A 24,375-nucleotide genomic window follows, 5' to 3' on the forward strand; every position below is an offset into this window, starting at 1 on the left:
TGGTCAGCATGTCATAGATCAGTTTGAATTTAGAAGAAAAATCACATAGTGTTTGAACTTGAAATTGAATATTAACATTTCCTTGGACATAATACAGTGTAGAACAAAACTTAAAAAATACTCCAAACAGAAAGCTGTGTGCTGCTCGATGATAAACTGTACTGGGCTACTAGAGAGTTGTTTAAACTTTTACCACTGAACATGCTGTCATTTTATATGGAATATGTGACACATCGGCAACATGCTCTTCTGTTTCTGATAAAAGAACTCCCCCTATTCAACCATAAAAAATGAACTGCACCGGATATATAAATCCAGTAAGGTGCAAACCTGCATGTAGTCAGAGTTGAGAAAAATTACACTGACCCATGGATAAACTTTTGAATATGCCAATGTTTCACTGAAAATATAACTGTGTTTGTATATTTTGTATTTTTAAAAAAAAATTTAGTTAAGTAAAACTGCTGAATATGATTTTTTAAATTTTTGTTTGATGATAAATAAGTGCTTTGTACTGAATTTTGAGACAGTTGTGAACCTGATTCATTTTATTATTAAATGCTAAAAATTGACAACAGATAATTAATGTTAGGAATTTTTCAATGTTAATTACTAATTTTCCACAACAAAAATGTATTTTTCTTTTCTATATGTAGTTTTCCATATATTCCATATAGACCTGATTTAATGATTGTCAGTGAAGCCCTCTCCAAAACATGGGACACCACAGTATCACAGGGTACACTAATGTACACAGCATATCCACATAGGGTTGATTTCTTTTCACTGGCTACAAATGTGATTCTGTTTTCGCAGGAGAACAACTTTAAGTAGGTACTCAAAGACCAAACTAATTATGTAATTACCAACCAAAAATATAACTTAAAAACAGATGAAATGGACAGTACGCTGTCATGAAATGCAGAGTGGACATGTGCATTAGTGTGCTCTTACCTTATGCCTGTTGCCATCATCATAGGCCAATATGCAGAGGTTTGCAGCATATTATCAAATTATTCTTGTAAAGTTAGTGTGGTTTGTGTCTTGTTTATTATTTAATTATGAATACCAATTACCTTACATTGATAAGCTCTTCACAAAGTCCAGCAAAATTACAATTCAAAGTAACAAAAGATTATTCTGGTTCATTATACAAATATATAGAAGGCATACTTTAAAGAGTCTTTAAAAGTAATAATGAACTAAATGTATCAAAGACTTGATTGATAATAAACGTTGATGTACAGTACCATGGAATCAGCCTCAGTATGTTGGCTCCATAAAATCAGATAATTAAATAAAAACATGTATAGATGATCCAAAATGCAATCTAAATACTTGTCTGCTCTCCAGCAACACAAGATGGCCTTACTGGCCTCCAAAGCCTTCCTTACTACTATCGAATATCCAGTCTCTCAGAAATAAAATGAATGAACCTCTGTTTTTGATTTACTCCACCTTCACTGCCTACTCTGTACTATCGAATGTCCAGTCTCTCACAAATAAAATAAATGACTTTCTGTTTTTGATCCAAACCAAGAGGGATTTCAACAGATGTTCTGCCTTCTCTGTTAGGTAGACTTACCTGGACCAAAATGTTCCAAGTTTGGCTTTCCAAAATTTTCTTTTCACTGGGATTATGTTTTAATTACATTTTCTTTTAAATAAAAAGACAAAAGCCTCCATTATGAGATGAATCAGCAATGGTGTGCTAATTCCTCAGTATGTTATAAATAACACTTCTCCAAATTTCTGCTTTTTACCTGTAAGATTCCTGTAAAGAATGAATACTATTAATACTATCTGTGACTGTCACTTTATATCTGTAAAATAAACCTGTATCACCCAGATTCCACGATAAAATATTATGGGACTTTTACCATAACAATATCTTTCAAAATCTTTTAATTATGAATAAGTTGCCCTGCAAAAAAATTGAAAACTTGAATCACTTTTACAAGTCAGTTATGTCAGTTTATGAAGTGTGCAGAAAGTTCATGTCAGAAATTCATAAGTGTATATATTTATTTTTATTCAAAAGTATAAACAAGAGCAAAAAACAATTTTCCAAAATCAGCCTGGTTTAAATGCTTAAAATATGGGGTGTGCATGTCCTTAAAGGTTGTTTTAAATGCACTATTTGGAGCAGCTTATAGGTAACATGCAAATACATTGATAAGAATACTGAGTCTTTGATACACAGATATTTTTTTTCATTAAAACCATGAATTCTGTAGTAATAGCAAGGCTTTGTTCTTTAAAATTTCATATATGCAGAGAAAAAATATTACCCGTTCCTACATTAATGGGAATAATGGACAAAATCAGCCATACAAGTATTAATGGAACTGTGCAATCTGGAAAGCTAAAAGAAAAACTAGTGAAACAAGTGATTCCATATTAGCCTATATGCTCAATGAGTGTTATGCATGGATACATGTCTCCATCCACCTGCTTTCACATCCAAAATTCTCCATAGATGAAGAGAAGTTGCAAAATATTAAAAAATAAAATAAAAACAAACAAATAAAGAGAAAGCAGGCTGGATTTGCATTCCCCTTTCCATGTTTTGCAGTTGTGTTGGTCAACTGATTTTAGTGTTCAGAAACATCATTAACACCTCCTTACATTACAGGTAAATCTCAATGTTTTGAAGAAACTATTATAATTGCTGTTGAAAGAAATCATCCAAAACTACATACTTCATCAAACTTGGGCATGCCGCTTTCACTTCTCTGTGTAATGAGCTTGTCAGTCATTTCCTTAGTCACTTAGTCCTGAACTGGGTCATGGGGGTCTACTGGAGCCTATCCCAGGTAGCATAGGGTGCAAGGCAAGAGCAAACCCTGGACTGGGCGCCAGTCCATTGTAAGGTGAACACACACACGACACCTCACTCACATGCTAGGGCCAATTTAGGATTGCCAGTTCACCTAACTTGCATATCTTTGGACTGTGGGAGGAAACAGGAACTCCCAGAGAAAACCCCTACAGACACAGGATGTGAGCTCTTGTCTCCTTATTGCAAGGCAGCAGCACTAGCGTTGTGCCACTGCACCGTCCTGTAATGAGTTTGAAAATTAAATATGTGTGAAGAATTAGATTAATGGACTGGCTAAAAGAGGGAAGATCCAAAAGAATAAGGCAGGCAAGTTGTCAGAACTGGAACAATTAAAATCTGCTATTAAATCTAAAAAGTATTGGGTAACAGTAAATGTTTTTCCTAAATTATTCACTACCCAAAACCAGGTGTTACTTTAAAATGTATCCATTAAATCATGCTTAAAAGACCACCATTTATTATAATGAATGCCTTAGGCCAGGTTTATAATTCACGCGATGCATGCTCCAGTGGGTGCTACAGCTACACAAGTGGTGATTGTTTATACTTGTGCGTGTACTTCACGTAAATCTGGAAGATTCCACTTTTGCAACGGTCTACTTTAATGATAAAGCAAACTACAAGGTTAAAGTGGACATGTTGAGATTAAAGTCGAAATTTCCACTTTAATCACAAAATAGACTTTTTCACTTTGTCCTTAATTTTTTTCTCTGTGGCTCAAGTATACTACCATACATTCTGATGCTGCTGTGAAGGTGCAGAATTTTTTTTTTAAATATATCGTGTCATTACATTGTTGAATTTGCGACGCTTGAATATGAAACCACCATGAATGCATTTGTATTTTGGCATTTTGCAACCATTCATCAAACATCGACGCACGCACATCGATCCCGGAGGATCCTCAAAGTGGCTTTCTGTCACATGTAGATAGATAGAGATTCTGATATCACATTCCTACTTTTATCACAGTGCGCTCCCCTCCCCAAGCTTTTGCTGGTACTTCAACTTGTGCACGCGTCACGTTAATTTCTGAAGACGTGCTCAGAGGACACATCAAATGAACGCTGGGAATGCGTGGCAGCCATGATGCGTTTGTATAAATGTTCTGGGCGTGAAGTATAAATGGGCCTTTATGATGTAACAAGTCATGATGCTGGTTGTCATGTGGTAGCAACAGAAATCATTGCCATACACAATAAGGCCGGGAAAATGGTGCCCGTCAGGTGGAAGCCTAAAATGTTACCAGAATGAGGTTTCTTTTATAACAATAAAATAAATAAAAAAAAGATTGAAGATAGTGTGCCAGATAAATCAGACTTGACATATTATCAAATGCATCACACTGAGTGTTTGCCTACAGTGTCCTTAAAAATACTTCTACCCTTATAAGTGGATGAATTCTGGTTTTCTTATACAGCTAATATTGACAGCACAGTTAATTTTGTAGTCTATCATATGCTACACACCTGGAGAAACCCATCATCTATGCATTTTTCATTGACTTTATAGTGACTTTGAAATTATTTAATAATGGATTTTTTGAGTAAGAAGATGCACACTGTGAAGATAAGTAACTTTACAGCTGACTCATATTATTTGCCTTCCTCCTGGCTGCCTCCTGTGCTCTCCTTGTACTTTTCTTGTTTCACTAATCAATCTGCTCCTCAGATCAAGGTCTTCAGCTATGCTGACAGCCTCACCATAGTTGCTTAATCTCTCAAAGCTGGTGCAGGCATTGGCATATTTCTATGATTATGAACTCCTGCATAACATCTCTAAAATGCAAAAATGCATCTATCAGTTTTACTACATGATTATCCAGTTCAAAGTCAAAGCAGATGTACTTGCTTGTCAATATTTTTAGAACAGCTAGCTACTTTATATAAGCAGTCCTTGGAAGTAGGATGTCACCAATAACCATGTTACGAAGTAGGCCTAGTAAATGATTTAAGCTCAAGGCAACTAAAAATGTACATGTGCTGAAACATAATTATGTTTTCTACATATGTAACCAATAAGGAAAAATACATTTGATTCTATTCACTAAGCCCAACACTTATTAGTTACTCCCATCAATTAGCCATTAGAGCACACTGGTTAATAACAACATCTTTATAACAATTTTTTGTTAATTCCTTATTTCCCTAGCATCTATGCCTGGAATCATTTCATGTAGATTATTTTCTATTAGTGTGTGTATTAGGTGATGAAAATCAATGTAAAATGATTACTTTTTTGTCTTGGAAATATTTTCAATTCTATATTAATTTATTTAGCTTGTAAATTTTACATATAGTGCTTTTCTGTGGTTTATATGGCTCTGTTAGCTTCTCAGAGAATCCAGTGATTTACCAGAAACAAATATCAGCAACTTAGGTTGAGACAATAATGGATACATTGTTTAGGATCTAATTTCAAGAGTATTGACGGCTCCTGGAGTCACTTTAGGTTAGGTCTACAATAGGGATTATCAACCTTTTTTCTAGGTGTGCCACCCCTGGATTTTTTTTGAACTACCTCCTTTTTATCAGTCTTAAATTGTAAAGTATTGACCACTTATTAAGTAAAACTAAATGTGGAATTTGTTAATATGTCCAGCCATCCCCCCAAAATATCATAAAGTGGGGTGGTGGTTAACAAGGTATTACAAATTTGTTTTTGTTTCTTTTAAATTTTTCTTATGTACGCCTAATGTTTTAATGAATTATTGCTTATTGTATAAACAATAGTGTAGCTTAATATGAAATAAAAATTAAAATTCCTATAATTTCTATAGGGCGGCACGGTGGCGCAGTGGTAGCGCTGCTGCCTTGCAGTTAGGAGACCCGGGTTCGCTTCCGGGTCCTCCCTGCGTGGAGTTTGCATGTTCTCCCCGTGTCTGCGTGGGTTTCCTCCCACAATCCAAAGACATGCAGGTTAGGTGGATTGGCGATTCTAAATTGGCCCTAGTGTGTGGGTGTGTTTGTGTGTGTTCTGCGGTGGGTTGGCACCCTGCCCAGGATTGGTTCCTGCCTTGTGCCCTGTGTTGGCTGGGATTGGCTCCAGCAGACCCCCGTGACCCTGTATTTGGATTCAGCGGGTTAGAAAATGGATGGATAATTTCTATACTTTTAATTTACAACAGATATACAAAGTAGACTTTGAATTTCATGTGAGGGAATTTCCATGCAGGGTAATAACAAATATCTGAAATTTTATTAGCTTTGGAGCATTTCATTGTGAGATTTATAAACAATATATGATCATCATGGACTACCTGATTTATCTAATCATGTGCACGTACTAAGTGTATTCACTATTTTAAACATTTATTAATTTCAAACACCATTATGTCATTACCATGTAAATTAATAAAATAATTCAAAATATTTTAATTTACACAGACATTTTAAAGCTATTTTAATAACAGCACACTTTTCAAGTGAGGTTTGTAACTTTGCCAGGTTTGTGATATTTCCATTTGTGAAATCAGTCTATGGAGAAAACAATAGCTGGTTAGTAACACTTTAGTTTTCCAAATCATTCCTTCTTTTTTTAGATTCCTACAGCTTTGAGACTACCTTTGTAAATAAAATGTGTATTATTAAGTTGAACTAGTCGATTTAAGATTATTATTATTTCAAAATTCCTTTAAAATAACCCTAATTCTGTTGCTTTCAAGCTGCAGCACATAACAGATCATACATTGCTATTACAGGTTAAGCATCCCTAATCAGAAATGCCTGGCATCAAAAGCACATTATATTGAATTTTGGATATTTCCGGATTTTAGAATATTTACATCTTCTTAAATCACATGCCCTCAATTTTTCCAGTTCATGTAGTTCAATCTGATGGGGTTTCAGGGAGAGAGCAATAGAAACTAAGCAGTACTGTAGATTTGATGCTGTAAGAAAATAAAATACTAATAAAGCTGCTATTCATTCAGGATCTCAGAAGCACATAGTAAGTAAAGCTTAGTAATGAATTTGTACATTGTATTGTGCATTGCAACAGAAGAAGCAGGTAGACACCCATGTAGACTACTCCAGCTACTTGGCTCCATGCATTTGAGAAGTGCTACGATGTCTGTCATTTTAACTTTTGCATCACTATATGGCATAACAGAAGTAAATCATTATCAACACACTTAACGGCAAACCATTTCACTTCCGTTTGACTGGGCGTGACACATTGTTTATGTAGAATGCATATTTTACATTTCATATTTTCATGAACATAGCTACCAATTCTTTCAACCTTATCTTGACTCATAAAGGATTGTCATAACTGAACAATTGCAGCTTCAGTTTATCATTTTGGAGCATTTCAGATTTTACAAATTCGGATTAGGGATGCTCAACTTGTAATTATACCTGTGTACTAATCCATAATTTGCCACTGAGTTGGACTACAATAACTACTCACAACTGGATGCTGCATCTCATTCACTAACATACCATTTAAATATGTGTTGATTGTGCTTTAATCATGTGAAACGATTGTTTCAATTATCATGAAACAGTCTACAAAAGACTCCTTAGCCTCCAAAGGTTCATTTTTACTGGTAGACAAGATTAATCTTAAAATGCCTAAATAATGTTCCTAAGCTTATTAACCAACCAAATATGTGTTGTTTGCTTTCACCATGCTTGGCAGTATTTTAGTTGTTATAGTAATGAATGTTAGTTTGATTTTAAAAATAGAAAGAATGGGATAAAGGTACTGTATTCTGTTTTAACAGCTCCACTAACCATGAATCTCTAAGATGTTGTGCTTAATGTACTACATGTTGAGCTGAGACACACAAATGTATGTATAAAATTTGAGGATTTAAATATTAAAAATAATCTAGCAGTGTGACTCTTGAAAAATAAGAAGTGTGTTAACCCTATTACAACTGCTACAGCCTGACAAGTTAGTTCTTTTTCCAAAATTGTTTGTTAAGCATTTTGAAATAAGTCAAGTTTTTGCTTCAAAATTGAAAGATAATTGAGACTTATTTTTATTTAATAATAATATAAACTGTTCACGTGGCTGGCTTTACAAAAAATGCATCCATTGTTGTCAAATTCAAGGTGAATGTTTTAAGTGTGAACATTATCTTTTATTATACTTAGTTGAGTTCTATTTCTAGACAACTCATTTTGTGGCTTTTTTATTTTAACTCTCTAGTTCTCACACTCCCATTTTAATTCATAAATGAAAATTTTGCCAACCCCTTTGAAATCCGACTTACTGGATTATATACCAAATCTTGAGTGTCTATCAAGTGAGGCAGGTACACACACATGCCTAATACTGTAGATATTAAATAAAGCAGTTCTTGTAGGAATCACACTGGCTGCAACATTATTCCCACATCAGCTTGATAGTTTTACTATAGTGTGATAATCGAGGATGTTCATTAAGTGCTAAATTCTCTTATACTTGATGTTACCAGGCTATAAGACCGATAGTGGAGACAGGGAGAGAAACAAACATGCTAGGCCATTGCATGTCATGCACACATACTCCAACACTTAGTCATACAAGGCCCAATTGAGATCTGCCAGGCAACCTAACCAGGATGACTTTGGGGATGTGGGAGGAAAGTTGGAGGCTTGTATCTCACATAGACACAAGGAAAATGTGATTCCCCAGAGAAACATGTGTTGGTTAATTGATAAAATGTGTATCTGTTCAAGCATGTTTGAGAATGTTACAGTATGTGCATGTTTTGTGCCCATTAAAAACACATTTCCCTTTCAGACTGTTTTCTGATTCTCTTTCCCTAGGTATGTACTGCATACTTTATTTGTTTTCATATCCTTTTTTTAATAAGGTACAAAAGATTCCTATTTTTTTGAGAATGTGCTGTTTCAAAACTATATCATAGTAATGGCTAGATTTGTTTGGAGATTTCTCATTGACAGTCTAGCCACAATAGGATGAATAAAGTACCTAGTGGACTGCCTACAGCTCTTTTCTCTTTTTTCAGTAATATTTTTATTCATTGTTGCAACTCTGTCTGTCTTTGCCGACATTACTTTTTAAAAGTGAGCATGCCTACCTGAGCTTAGTCTGGCCATAATTAGTGATGATTGCTGATGTGTGGAAATTTACAGACTAATTAGGGTCATTTAACACAAATAAAATAGCAGCAGGCTCCTGGATTGCAGCTTCTGCGTGCATTTGAGAAACACCAGTATCATCATACCTTACTTTTAAATTTAATTTAGTAAACAAAATAAGAATGTGAAATGTTCAGTGGTACATTTCTGGTACAATTCCACATCCATTAAAAGAGGCATTGTTGGTTAAAACTGTAAATTCTTCCTTCATTTAACAGTCATTTATTATTTTCTAATTGATATTTTGTTTCTTCTTGCTAATTTCAGAGTTGAAGTTTCCATTTGACACTTTATCTAATGTCAGTCAGTCAGTCATTTTCCAGCCTGCTATATCCCAACACAGGGTCACGAGGGTCTGCTGGAGCTAATCCCAGCCAGCACAGGGTGCAAGTCAGGAACAAACCCTGGGCAGGGCGCCAGCCCACCACAGGGCACATATACACACACACCCACACACCAAGCACACACTAGGGACAATTTAGGATCGCCAATGCGCCTAATCTGCATGTCTTTGGACTGTGGGAGGAAACCGGAGTACCCGGTGGAAACCCACGCAGACACGGAGAGAACATGCAAACTCCACGCAGGGAGGACCCGGGAAGCAAACCCAGGTCTCCTAACTGTGATGCTTATCTAATGTTCTTTTTAAAAAAATCCTTAGTTAAACTTGGTATTTGGTCTATGTTTAGTTAGTATTGTAATTGTGATAATGAAATAAAAATAACAAATTATTCTGGTTTCTCACATAAATATCTACATCCAACAATCCATCCATTTATTTTCCAGCCCCAGGATTTTGAAGATCCTATGTTTAACATGAAAACTATATCAACAACAACAATTTATTTCTTGTATAGCCCAGAATCACAGAAGGAATGCCTCAATGGGCTTTAACAGGCCCTGATTTTGAACAGCCCCCAGCCTTGACTCACTAAGAAGACAAGAAAAATCTCCCAAAAAGCTATATACTGTGGAAGTAAATAATTGTCACTGAGCACTCATATTTTTAATATACTGTACTATAATGTGCATACACTTGCCATTTGTGGAATGCCAAAAATTGAAATGAATATATTTTATATAAGGGATAAAACTCACACACGTATCAAAGTATAATTCTTTCATAACCTGTGGAGGACATGAGATTTTCAACCTTGTAAATATTTCACATTTTAAGAAAAATGTTATGTCATTTTCTAACCTGCCAGACTAGGGTGACAGTTTCTAGAGCCTATCCCAGCCCGCCTAGGGCATTAGACTGACATCCTGCCTATGGGTTTTCTTTCCTATCGCAGAGCAAACACTAAACACACACTAGGGACAATTTAGCATCACCAACCCACCTGGCTCACATGAGGAGAACATGCAAACTTCACGCAGGGAGGACTCAGGACACAAACACAAAAATGTTACATTACAAAGCAAAAATTCTAAATGCAAATGCTTAAAAAACTCTTAAATTGACCCTCACATTAGATTTATTAAGTTTGACAAGTAGATGCATTAATGGATATACTGATTATTTTATAAAAGAAATTATACAGCATTCTGTGCAGCGTATTATTAATATAACTGTTAATAAGCCAACCTCATTTACTTCAGAATTGAGGCATTTCTGATTTTGGGTTTATCATGAGAGTAAGGGAGGGGAACAGGGATAAATACAGTAGAGATTGATGTGTAGTTTCTATAAAATAGTTACTGGAGTTTCTCTAAGCTAAATATTTATGTAAACATTTGCATCTTGGGAATCAGGGGCTTGCTATATATTGTTCATTAATACTGAACTGTAATCTACTGTACTCAGACTTTAGAATGGCCATGTTTAAATAAAGAAGTAAAGTTTCTTTATATTTTCTTGATTGATTACCTCATTTATTTTCCATTATAGGAGTATTGGGAGGCAGGGCTCATTCTGGCAACAATGAGCAGAAAGCAAGAAGCCAAACCTGAATGTGACAACAGCAAACTGACTCTGTCTCATCTCAATTAGACCTATTTAAACTACAGATTTCAAAATATTCTGTAAGTAGCATCTATGTTTAATTTTTATCTTTTGATACTTTTAGTGGGTTATGCAAATGATGCAACCTCAAATGGTTTCTGCCACTCACTTTTTTCAAACTCAGTTGTCCCCTCTTGAGTCATGGCTTTAAAAATAGCAGATCATTTACAGTCAATAGCAAGCTATGAAAGTATTTGCTTGCCAGTGCAAGTTGTCATGTTGGCCAACTTGTTCTATGTGTTTCTTTCTGTACTCAGGGCAACACTTAAGTTCATGTCAATTGTCAAGTGTACATACTATAAGAAGGTTTTTACTTGTTTCCCTTACACTCCTGACTGTAATACAGTACCAACCAACAGGCTGTAAAGGCAATGAATGCAACAAAATACACTTAATCTAACATATATGTAAACTATATTCTAGACATATTATACATGTATCTCTCTCTCTCTCTCTGAGTGGCTATTAAGTAACCTTATGACCTTTGGATATAAAAAGTCTCTGTTAGTTTATTGGTATGAGTGCTAATGACCCTTTCAACAGGAAAGAGAGTGCAGTATGTCTAATGCCTTCAATAATATAGTTTACATATTTAAGGCAGTGAATGTTATATAGGTCCTGAACAGAAGTCAGATGTGTTTCAGTAATATTCTGTGCCTCTGCCTTCTTTAGTGTTTTGCATTCCTGAGCTGAGCTTGTGACATTTCTGGATGTATTCTAGTTAATGAGAATGCTCCACTGTGCAATTATAGAACACATTTAGGCTGGGACATCTAAGGAAGTAATGGTATTTGTGAGCCTTCTTGAAAGTGTGTTGTGTCTAAATTAGTTCAACAGTGATTGCAATTCCAAGAACGTTTAAGATGCTGACTATCTCAACAGCATCCCCTCCAATATCCATGGATCTGCCTCTGTTTCCAGTAGACTATGACAAATTCCATAGTTTTTCTCACATTACAGAAGAACCTGGCACCAGAGAATCAGAAAGCAAATCTCTTTTCTGCACAGTGTCTCAACTTTGTTGGTGATTAGGCTATTGCAAATTTCAGGATGGAGGTAAAACTATGTTTGTCTACCCATTTTTAGGTGACCAAAGAGTACAAAAGGGGGTCTTAGCACACTCTCTTGAGTAGAGCCTGTATTCAAAATCAGCAAGGAGGAACTGATGCTGCTAGTATGCAAGCACTTGCTGGAGTCTTCCAGTTTGGAACATATACTGTAAATCCAACTGCAGAAGGTTGCACTAAGTCCTGCGTCTAGGAACTTGATGACTAGCTTTGGTGCTATAACAGTGTAAAATGATAAGCTGTAATCTGTGTGATGATATTTAAAGTAAAGGGGGTCCAGATTACCTGAAATATTTCTTTAAATGTATCGCAGCAGACACTCAAAGCATTTCTTCACAGTAGGAGTGAATGCCACCAGTCTATAGTCATTTTGACAGTCCTCTTTTAATTTTATTTGCATAAGGATCATTTTTATTTTTCTGAAACAGGTAGAAATCACAGATTCTCTCTGTCAGATTTCAACAATGTCACTGAAAACACCAGCTGATAGATCACTGTAGGTATTTAAACAGTGTTTATTTTTGTGTTAGTTGCACATATTTGTCTGTGACCAGCATCACACATTACATCACAGATACATGGCAAAATTCATACTTTAAGTCAGGTTCTGAAAATAAGAACATATGTCAGAATGTCTACTGAATAGTCTGAATTACTATTTTGTGGGCTATGTGATTACATCACTATGCATCATATAGTAAGCAGTGAATCAAAAGGATTTTGGATAATAACACAGAACTTCTTCAAGTTGCAAACACCTTTCAGTTCATTATGTGTTTTAATTATAGATTGCCCTATTCAGCAAAATTAAATGACGATCTAATATACAGTGACTACATAGTCATCATCGACCCAATCATAATGTAGGTCTATACTGTTATTAGGACTCTGCTATCAAGTATAATTTCATTTCAGTCTTCATCTGTTTTTTCTTGTGAGGGCTGATAATTTCAGTTATATTGTACATTACGTAGAACATGGATGCCAGGATCCACTCCTGGAGCCAGGAATGTGGGGTGATATTTATTGGATAGCAACTGGTGACTGAGCAAGCATCATGGTCCAGCTCAGCACAAAAAACCAGTGTGTTATCAACTAGTACAATAAAATTGTATTACATAATAGTCTGCCATAAACATTTATTTATTTTACAGATGACAAGAACCAATTAAAATGAGGGCAAATGGCTGACAATACAATGGGTGAGAAATTACATTTTCTTTTTTTTGCTGTTCCGTAGCTTTTTATTAACATTTTCTTAGGATGTCAGGAAGATGCTACGATACATCATCAGAAGTTACACTGTCCTTTGGGGTGAGGTAGTAGGTTGTATAGTTTCAGGGATTATACCCTAATGTTAAATAACTATACAACCTACTGTCTTTCCTGAAGTGGCTGTAAATTCACCGGGGGAGCAACTTTACAAAAAATATGGCTCTCTTCTGTTTAAAAGAAAGACCCGGCTGCATATGAAGCACATGTGGAAGATGTTCCTTCATAAAGAAAAAATATCTTAAAATGCTAACAGTGATATTTTTGAAACCTCTAAGTATTCAGAGTTTAGTGTGTATGTGCCTTGTTTATTGATCAGTTTTTAAGACAAAGTGATCCAAAATGAGTTCTCGAGTGTTTGCTGTTTCTTTTGAATGTAATGGGGGAGTTGCCAAATAGTGCCACTTAGAATGCTTTTAGATTTCATATACAGTATGTATATTAACTTGCCCTTTCAGCAAAAGACATCTGCTGTTTTCTACATAGTACTGGTCACCTCTGCAGTGCTGATTAGTACACATAAAGATATTAACCTGTCCCTTCATTTTTCTATGTCTTGGATGAGAAAGAATACTTAAGAGATGGAAATAAAAATGCATTGCATGTATTTGACACTAATTCTAAAAATAAGCAAAACTGCATTTCCTAAAAGTCTGCTCTAGTATCACTTTCTGAACATAATCATCTAGATGGTGGATTTTCTGTGCAATAGAGGTTAAGATAACGTAGCATTTTGGCAGATACTTTTACAGATTCTGCCAAGACAAGATGAGGAAACTTGTAAGTGAAGGTCAGTAAAAAAACAATGCATCTCCCCAAAAGACAATTTATTGTACTTATTTGCTATTATACAGCCACTTTCAACTTCATGAAGTGAGTGAGTGCAGCAGAGTGTTTGGAAATGCATGAATTCTCAAGTAATGCTCCAAATGTTTGTAAATTTGTGCCAAGGAATTTGTAATATTCCACAATGCCTTTATCTTGAAATCTCAAAGACTGGAAAAGTGCATAAAGCATCTTTAAATATGCCACTACTCTATTTGAAACGTAATTAGTAATGCTTTTGAATTTTTGAAAGAAAGGATCCTCAAAAAAGCTGAGATTGAATGAGTCCTAACATGTTAATAGTGGCATACAGCATGCATACAATGTGCCTATTTATAAATATAGTGTATAGCTAAAAGAACTATTGGCAGACCAAACTGGCATGATGGAATCAATGGCCTTTGAATGACTGAATGAATGGTTTTGTAGGTCACCATGGATAAAGGGCTCTGCCATTTAAAACAATAGTAACAATAATAATCTCTTCTTGTCAGATTTCTCTTGTTCCTATGTGTTGTCATGCCTAATTCATACAATGTTAATTTTCATTTAGCAATCATTTGCGATTTTTTATTGTATTTTATCAAACACTCAAGCCATATCTAAGAAGTATTATTTTTGTACTGAATTAAAGTGATGGTTGCATAATGCATTAGTGAATTACGAGATGTGATTGTTATGGATTAATAAATTTTGATTTTTGAAAAGAGAATTATACCGTGAATATACGGTATATTAATGTAAATAACAAATATTTAATTTTAAACACAAGATGAAGGAATAAAGAATGTACAAGAGTTTACAAAGATAATAGAAGTTGTCATTTTCTTTATGCAATAGATTGTCATGCAGTATATTGTAAATAAGCCCATTTTAGCTAAATGTATGTACATAAATCAAACTCAGGCAAGTTCCAATGCTCTGAACTGCTATTTACCATTCTTGTGTCTTTTCTTATTTTGAAAAGTAATATTAATTTGGTTAAAAATTAAATCAAGCATCCTTTCCCAGGTTGGTGTTTCAGTTATATACTTTTTTTTCAGGAATGTATAAATTTGTGATGTTCGTGCAGAGTGAGGTAGTAGGTTGTGTGGTTTCAGGGCAGTGATTTTGCCCTTTAAGGAGATAACTATACAACCTACTGCCTTCCCTGAAGGACAAACAACCAACATTTTAACTCTGTGTTTGTGAAAATATTAAAGAAGTGAGTCAATTTATTTAAAATTAATAAAACAAACTGCATAAAAATGAACTTTTATTGTTAATAGATTAACCAGTGACTTTCACTGCAGCTAGAAAAGTACCTTGCTAATGCCAATATCAGTCTAAATTAAGAGCTGTGAATAAATGTTAATTGCAGATGTTTGGATTGTTAACTTGTTTGTATGTCACTGCAAATAAATCTACATAGAATACAGTTCTGAAGAGTTTTTTTTTTTTAAGAGAGCATCTTATAATTAACTTTGCACAGGATCTGTAGGCCAAATCTAGTACTAGAGGTGCTTAAGTAGGTATTATCATGTGGTCAAGTTCATATCACATATTACATATCACACAACTGCCAGGATCTTCATATTTGCGTAGACAAGAGTCTTAAATTCAAGTTTATTGCGATGTGTATGGAGTACAATGAAACTGGCACTGTCATGTTAACACAACACCAGTCTTAGGAACAAGTACCGCTAGTCCAATGTGAATATTACCTTGAAACCTCTGGATTATTTCTTTCTCAAAAGTGATTTGTCCAAAAAATAATATGATCATCTGGGTGGTTATTGCAATATATTCAATAATAAAAAAAATGAAATTGTGAATGTTCAGACTTTACAGGACAATTCCTACTTTTTAGGGACTTTAAAGTAAAAGAAAGTATCCAGTTAATATTATGTTTGCGCCATACTTGGGCTGATTTTTGCATTAATTTGTGGTTGTCGGCTTCTTTCTCACCCATCTCAAATTGTACTAAACACATCATGATCCCCAGATTTAGAAGACCTAACTAAGAGATGAAGAACAGTGCTGACCCATATACAGAGCTGCAGAAAGCTAACCTACTTCCAAGTACGCAACATTGAAAACAACCCAGAGAATAATGTGGAGCCCACTCTGATTAATTTCCTTAAAGGATAAGTTTGGAACTTTTTTAGTCAAAGTTACAGTATTTCTTCACAAACATGTTATATATGAATTTGCCAGGCAAAACTGTTTTCTAAAGTTAATCTTTCTCTTGCCCGCACTGGTGCTTTACATTGTATTACATTTGGTAAGCTAAAAACTTACCATATATGTCCATTTGTTAAGCCAAAATAGTTGTTGAGTATTGATTCAAGACATGTGATTACACATACATTGTAAAATAGTTTATGTGTGACATTTTAAAACAAAAAAACACAGATATTATGTAATTCAGACATTTTAAAAGAGCACCAAATAATAGTAAATGTTTTGTGCCACATGGTTGGTTTTGTTTTGATTTTTGTTTTCAATTTGCATGAGCAAACGGAAAATCAATCCTTACTGCAAGAAAAAAAAAAATACCAGGAATATGTGATAAAATATTTTTTTACAGATCCTTTTTGTTGTCACAAACATGTTTTTGGATCAATACTCAACAACTTTTTTGGCTTGAAAAATAGACATATTTAGTACATTTTTAAGCTTTTCATTTGTGCCACTTAACCTCTATTGTAAAGCACCAGAGTAGGCAAACTATTTTTTTTAATTTATTGAAAGTGCTTAACTTTAGAAGACAATTTGCTGTGGCAAATGCAAATATATGTTTGTGAAGAAAAAACTTGAAAAATACCAAATTTATTCTTTAATTTGAGGGCAAACACTAGACCTTACTCTTGTCTATGACATAGTATTGAAAGGGCACTTGTGCTGTACCAGCTATTCAGGTTGCAGGCCAGTTTATGTCTCCAATGTTTCTTTCATTATTATCAAGGATCCTTCTCCTTCTTCAGGAGACATTTCCACAGAAAACGATTTGTTCTTCAGCCACATACATAGTCAACTATGTTAATATAATTCATTATTTCATTTTTGTTAACTTTCCCATAGATTATAAAAAATGCTCTGTCATAGTCTTGTTGTTTTTAAAGTAATGAATGTTATAGAGATAGATAGATAGATAGATAGATAGATAGATAGATAGATAGATAGATCTTTTATCCTTGAAACTGATAGTGATACCATCCATCCACCCATTATCCAACCCGCTATATCCTAACTACAGGGTCACGGGGGTCTGCTGGAGCCAATCCCAGCCAACACAGGACGCAAGGCAGGAAACAAACCCCGGGTAGGATGCCAGCCCACTGCAAAGTGATATCAACATTTCAAAATTTTCTTTTTCGCCCCTTATTGTTTTTTAATTGAAAGAAGCTTTTCCCTTGAGGTTATTAAATAGCAAATCAAAAGTGTTCAAAAAGCAAATTGTGAAACTGATACTAATCCAAAGAAAACATGACTCAGATCCGGAGCACCATCATGCATGTAGCTTTGATATTTTTATTATACTTATGTCTATTTATTTTCCATTCCAATGATTCTGAGGAATTCATCAAATCTGATTATGTGTTTTTCTCTCTAGGAAAACACTAGATACAGTTTATACAATAATGTGTGTAGAACTCACTCTATACAAGTAAATAAATACTTTTCTTTTATGTAACAGGTAAGTAAACATACCTAAATATCATGTACTCATATGTACATTGATACTTACTCATGGCTGACCATTTGGTATTTGACAGTTAATCCACCGTTCATGTACTAGAGTTTTGGGATGTGACAGAAAATTCAGAATATCTGAATAAAAAAATCACAGGCACAGGGTCAATATATAAACTACACATATATTAACAAGGTCAGGATTTAAATCATGAAGTTGTAAGTGCAGAGCATTGTGCCATTTTGTTGCCCAATACCTAAACATTATATCCTTTAATTTACTGAACTTCATTAATTCAGGCCTGTGGTGAGGTGAAGATTATCTTGGAACCATTGGACTCAATATGCTCAAAATGCCACACTGGGCATAAAGCCTATCTATTGTAAGGCACGTTGACATTCACATCTAAACAAGGTTAATGTAGAGTTGTCAGACATCCTAAACTCTGCTTTTTGACACATTTTCATTAACAAGGAATGGGTGAAAGAGATTGTGGGGAAAAGAAGAGCTGTAGAGAGTGAGGTGGTAAGTCTTTTGAAACAGTTTACAGTACATTTTTCAAATTAACTAATCAGGTTTATGTGTTTTGTTTTTGGTAAACAATTTATTATTTTTAAAGAGGAAAAACTTAGGAAAAACAGATAAGAAAATTGTAAAATTAAAAAAAGAACAAAGTTGCCCACCAGTCCCCTCCTCAATGTTATTTGGAGACTGCTGAAAAAAAAATTTTGCTAGCAGAATACCATACACATCCTAATTCAAACAAAATAGGCAATTTTTAATTTTTTTAAATTTTTGCAAAGATAATATAGTTAATGGAGAAGATAAAATAATATAAGCAGGTGAAATTGCTAAAAAAGAAACAAGTTATTAAACAAGTTCCAGGTATTTATGAGACATTGGTCTTGCTTTCCCCAGTGATGCCAAGAGGATCTTACCTGCTAATTCACTCACTAAAATCAATTTCTCATTAGTGAATGAGGAGTATAATTTAAAATCAACAAGTAAAAAAAAAGCAGCGAAGAACAAAGAAAAGTATATCCAAACGTAGTGAAAGGTAGGTGGAAAAGGGGTCCACAAAGATGCAGCAGAAGACCAAAACATTTGAGAAAAGGAAACAGGCAGTGCAAAGAGCATACATTACAAATGGTGTCAGGGGCTAAATCCATTAAACATTGTTTTAAAGAAGATGTACAGTGGTGTGAAAAACTATTTGCCCCCTTCCTGATTTCTTATTCTTTTGCATGTTTGTCACACAAGATGTTTCTGATCATCAAACACATTTAACCATTAGTCAAATATAACACAAGTAAACAGAAAATGCAGTTTTTAAATGATGGTTTTTATTATTTAGGGAGAAAAAAATCCAAACCTACATGGCCCTGTGGGAAAAAGTAATTGCCCCCTGAACCTAATAACTGGTTGGGCCACCCTTAGCAGCAATAACTGCAATCAAGCGTTTGCGATAACTTGCAATGAGTCTTTTACAGCGCTCTGGAGGAATTTTGGCCCACTCAGTTTTGCAGAATTGTTGTAATTCAGCTTTATTTGAGGGTTTTCTAGCGTGAACCGCCTTTATAAGGTCATGCCATAGCATCTCAATTGGATTCCGGTCAGGACTTTGGCTAGGCCACTCCAAAGTCTTCATTTTGTTTTTCTTCAGCCATTCAGAGGTGGATTTGCTGGTGTGTTTTGGGTCATTGTCCTATTGCAGCACCCAAGATCGCTTCAGCTTGAGTTGACGAACAGATGGCCAGACATTCTCCTTCAGGATTTTTTGGTAGACAGTAGAATTCATGGTTCCATCTATCACAGCAAGCCTTCCAGGTCCTGAAGCAGCAAAACAACCCCAGACCATCACACTACCACCACCATATTTTACTGTTGGTATGATGTTCTTTTTCTGAAATGCTGTGTTCCTTTTACGCCAGATGTAACGGGACATTTGCCTTCCAAAAAGTTCAACTTTTGTCTCATCAGTCCACAAGGTATTTTCCCAAAAGTCTTGGCAATCATTGAGATGTTTCTTAGCAAAACTGAGACGAGCCCTAATGTTCTTTTTGCTTAACAGTGGTTTGCGTCTTGGAAATCTGCCATGCAGGCCGTTTTTGCCTAGTCTCTTTCTTATGGTGGAGTCGTGAACACTGACCTTAATTGAGGCAAGTGAGGCCTGCAGTTCTTTAGACGTTGTCCTGGGGTCTTTTGTGACCTCTCGAATGAGTCGTCTCTGCGCTCTTGGGGTAATTTTGGTCGGCCGGCCACTCCTGGGAAGGTTCACCACTGTTCCATGTTTTTGCCATTTGTGGATAATGGCTCTCACTGTGGTTCGCTGGAGTCCCAAAGCTTTAGAAATGGCTTTATAACCTTTACCAGACTGATAGATCTCAATTACTTCTGTTCTCATTTGTTCCTGAATTTCTTTGGATCTTCGCATGATGTCTAGCTTTTGAGGTGCTTTTGGTGTACTTCTCTGTGTCAGGCAGCTCCTATTTAAGTGATTTCTTGATTGAAACAGGTATGGCAGTAATCAGGCCTGGGGGTGGCTACAGAAATTGAACTCAGGTGTGATACACCACAGTTAGGTCATTTTTTAACAAGGGGGCAATTACTTTTTCACACAGGGCCATGTAGGTTTGGATTTTTTTTCTCCCTAAATGATAAAAACCATCATTTAAAAACTGCATTTTGTGTTTACTTGTGTTATATTTGACTAATGGTTAAATGTGTTTAATGATCACAAACATTTTGTGTGACAAACATGCAAAAGAATAAGAAATCAGGAAGGGGGCAAATAGTTTTTCACACCACTGTATACATCCAATTCACAATTTTATACTGAATAAACAGATGAATCCACATTTTTGGAGCAGTTTTTGATTTGTTTAAAGTCTGAATCCCAGTTCAAGGCAGAGGAGGTCGAGTGCAGATCAGAACCCCACTTAACAAAATTAACGTAAGGCTTTTTTAATGGTATCCCAAAGATGAGAGTACAGTACTAAGATATCTTTAACTAAAAGCTGGTTGTTGAAACAGACCTGAAACTTGTTTTAAGAACAATATTAGCTTTAGGTTAAAAAAAAAGTGGAAGAAGGTATTGAAAATTTAGATGGGATGTCGCTGAATGAAGGAAACATTGACTTTCCAAATTGATCATGTATGAATACCTGAAGAGGACTAGTATGGATATGAAATGGGACGTCCACCAATATTGTGAGTTTTGTTAGGACTTCTTTTGGTGTGGGCTGAAATAATACCACATAGAGCTTGATTAAAATCAATGGATAACCATGAAGGGATGAAGAGTGAAGAAAAAAACAATAAGGTAAGGGACGTAAAACAAAGGGCCAATGGTAAAAGTTCGAAGTCGTGAAGAGACCCACCCCTGTCAGCCCCATGAGAGGATTGAAAATGACAGCTGTTTACAAACATTGCTCCAAAAGCTGGACAGAAGAGGAAGAGGTAGCATCGTGCCAACACAGATGAATTGCAGTAATGTATTCAGCATTATTATACATAGGACTGAAACGATAGGGTATGATTAGTCCAAAAAACAAGGCATTGTTTAAATCAGGTTAAAATGTGTACAAATATGAAATTCTATCTATCCATCTTTCTATGAACAGTCTAACTCAATTAAGCAATTTACATTTTGTATTTAATTGATTAGATGAATATAAACGCTTCTATAATTGAACATTACATCTGTTACAATAGTGGTTAAAAAAACCCGTAAGTTAAGTCAAGTAAATGTATAACCAGACTCAACAAAATGTAGAAAATTGCATAAATGTATTGTTTGAATTTTAAACTTCAAAACTGTGAATACAACGCAAAAGAAAATTCAAAATAAAAAATAAATTGCAATCCATGATTTAATGTAGCAATGTCCAGACTAGTTTGGCTACGAATTTTATACTGATTGTTAAACACAATGAATGATTAGTATTTTATAACTCAAATGATTATATGGTTAATGCTAATTGGCAAAGGAGGAATAGAAAACTAAAACATGATTGTCTTTCTTTTCATTAAGAAAATTAAATTTCAACACCTTGATGGATCTAATCCAGCAGGTCACCCACTTACATTCTGATTAACCTACAACCTACAGCTTGAGCAATTATCCCAAACTATGGTGGTGCCATTCATTGAGATTCTATCCGATAGCCTATTTAAAGCTAGAGTCATTCTGTTATGATACAGTGCCTACAGTTATATGAAAAAGTTTGGGAACCCCTCTTAATTCTTTGGATTTATGTTTATCATTGGCTGAGCTTTCAAAGTAGCAACTTCCTTTTAATATATGACATGCCTTATGGAAACAGTAGTATTTCAGCAGTGACATTAAGTTTATTGGATTAACAGAAAATATGCAATATGCATCATAACAAAAATAAACTGCTGTATAAATCCCCAAACAAAAATCCCCAAACAGAGATATTACATCAATACTTAATTGAGCCTCCTTTTGCAAATATAACAGCATCTAGAAGCCTCCTATAGCCTTTGATGAGTGCCTGGATTCTGGATGGAGGTATTTTTGACCATTCTTCCATACAAAATCTCTCCAATTCAGTTAAATTTGATGGCTGCCAAGCATGGACAGCCTGCTTCAAATCATCCCATAGATTTTCAATGATATTCAAGTCAGGGGACTGTGACGGACATTCCAGAACATTGTACTTCTCCCTCTGTATGAAAGACTTTGTAGATTTCTAACTGTGTTTTGGGTCATTGTCTTGTTGGAATATCCAACCCCAGCGTAACTTCAACTTTGTCACTGATGCTTGAACATTATCCTGAAGAATTTGTTGATATTGAGTTGAATTCATCCGACCCTCGGCTTTAACAAGGGCCCCAGTTCCTGAACTAACCACACAGCCCCACAGCATGATGGAACCTCTACCAAATTTGACAGTAGGTAGCAGGTGTTTTTCTTGGAATGCCATGTTCTTCTTCCACCATGCAAAGCGCTTTTTGTTATGACCAAATAACTCAATTTTTGTCTCATCAGTCCAGCACTTTGTTCCAGATTGAATCTGGCTTGTCTAAATGAGCATTTGCATACAATAAGTGACTCTGTTTGTGGCGTGAGTGCAGAAAGGGCTTCTTTCTCATCATCCTGCCTTACAGATGTTCTTTGTCCAAATTGCGCTGAGTTGTAGAACGATGTACAGATACACCATCTGCAGCAAGATGTTCTTGCAGGTCTTTGGAGGTGATCTGTGGGTTGTCTGTAACTATTTTCACAATCCTGCGCATATGCTGCTCCTGTATTTTTCTTGGCCTACCAGACCTGGGTTTAACAGCAACTGTGCCTGTGGCCTTCCATTTCCTGATTACATTCCTTACAATTGAAACTGACAGTTTAAACCTCTGTGATAGCGTTATGTAGCCTTCATCTAAACCATGATATTGAACAATCTTTGTTTTCAGATCTTTTGAGAGTTGCTTTGAGGATCCCATGCTGCCACTCTTCAGAGGAGAGTCAAAGGGACGCACAACTTGCAATTGACCACCTTAAATACCTTTTCTCATGATTGGACACACCTGTCTATGAAGTTCAAGGCTTAACGAGCTAATCCAACCAATTTGGTGTTGCAAGTAATCAGTATTGAGCAGTTACATGCATTCAAATCAGCAAAATTACAAGGGTACCCACATTTTTGCACAGCCAGTTTTTACATTTGATTTAATTTCATACAACTAAATACTGCTTCACTAAAAATCTTTGTTCGGAAAACACCCCAGTACTCAGATGTTCCTAGGAGTACTGACCTCTTTGGTTGTTTTCACAACTAATTGTTTTATAACTTTGAATCACAGTGGGTTTAATTTGCCATTTTTGACACACAGCAGAAAAAGACTATTTAATGTCAAAGGGAAAACAGATCTCTGTGAAGTGGTCTAAATGAATTTCAAATATAAAACACAAAATAACAGATAAATATTCATCCCCTTTAAGTTACTATTTAGTAGATGCACCTTTGGCAGCAATTCCAGTTTCAGTCTGTGTGCACAGGTCTCTCTTCCAGCTAGCACATTTAGATGCTGCCATCTTTCTCCACTTTACTTTGCAAGACTGCTCAAGCCCTGTCAGTTTGCATGGGGATTGTGAGTAAAAGGTCTTTGTCAAGTCCTGCCACAAATTCTCAATTGGATTGAAATCTGGACTCTGACTCTGCCACTTCAGGATATTTACATTGTTGCATTTAAGTCATTGCTGTGTAGTTTTGGCTTTATGCCTAGTGCCATTGTTTAGCTAGAAAACAAATCTTCTCCCAAGGAGCAGGTTTCTTGGAGTTTACATCAGGTTTTCCTCCAGGATTTCCATGTATTTTGCTGCATTCATTTTGCTCTTTACAATTATCCCAGGATTTGCTGCAGAGAAGGCACACCTACAGCATGATGCTGCAACCACCAGTCTTCACAGTGGCGATTGTGTGCTTTTAATTTAGTTTGATGGCCAAAAAGCTCAATTTTAGTGTCATCATTACGATTGTACCTTATTTCAGCTGAGGTCTCTTGTGTGCTGTCTTGCAAACCATACACAATATGTCATGTGTGTTTTTTTTTCTCTTTGACACTCTTCT

General features: G+C 35.4%; 1 long non-coding RNA gene across 9 annotated transcripts in view; it reads left to right on the top strand.

Annotated features, from left to right (window-relative positions):
* The window catches only part of LOC120539387, a 201,537-nt gene that overhangs the window by 87,734 nt on the left and 89,428 nt on the right, over nucleotides 1-24,375 (top strand). For all 9 annotated transcript variants that reach the window (XR_005635600.1, XR_005635603.1, XR_005635599.1 and 6 more), the window contains 2 exons: nucleotides 10,829-10,962; nucleotides 13,164-13,211. This is a non-coding gene — a long non-coding RNA (uncharacterized LOC120539387). The remainder of the gene's footprint in view (nucleotides 1-10,828; nucleotides 10,963-13,163; nucleotides 13,212-24,375) is intronic.

The sequence above is a fragment of the Polypterus senegalus genome, chromosome 11, assembly GCF_016835505.1.
Source record: "Polypterus senegalus isolate Bchr_013 chromosome 11, ASM1683550v1, whole genome shotgun sequence".
In the NCBI taxonomy this organism is placed as follows: domain Eukaryota; kingdom Metazoa; phylum Chordata; class Cladistia; order Polypteriformes; family Polypteridae; genus Polypterus; species Polypterus senegalus.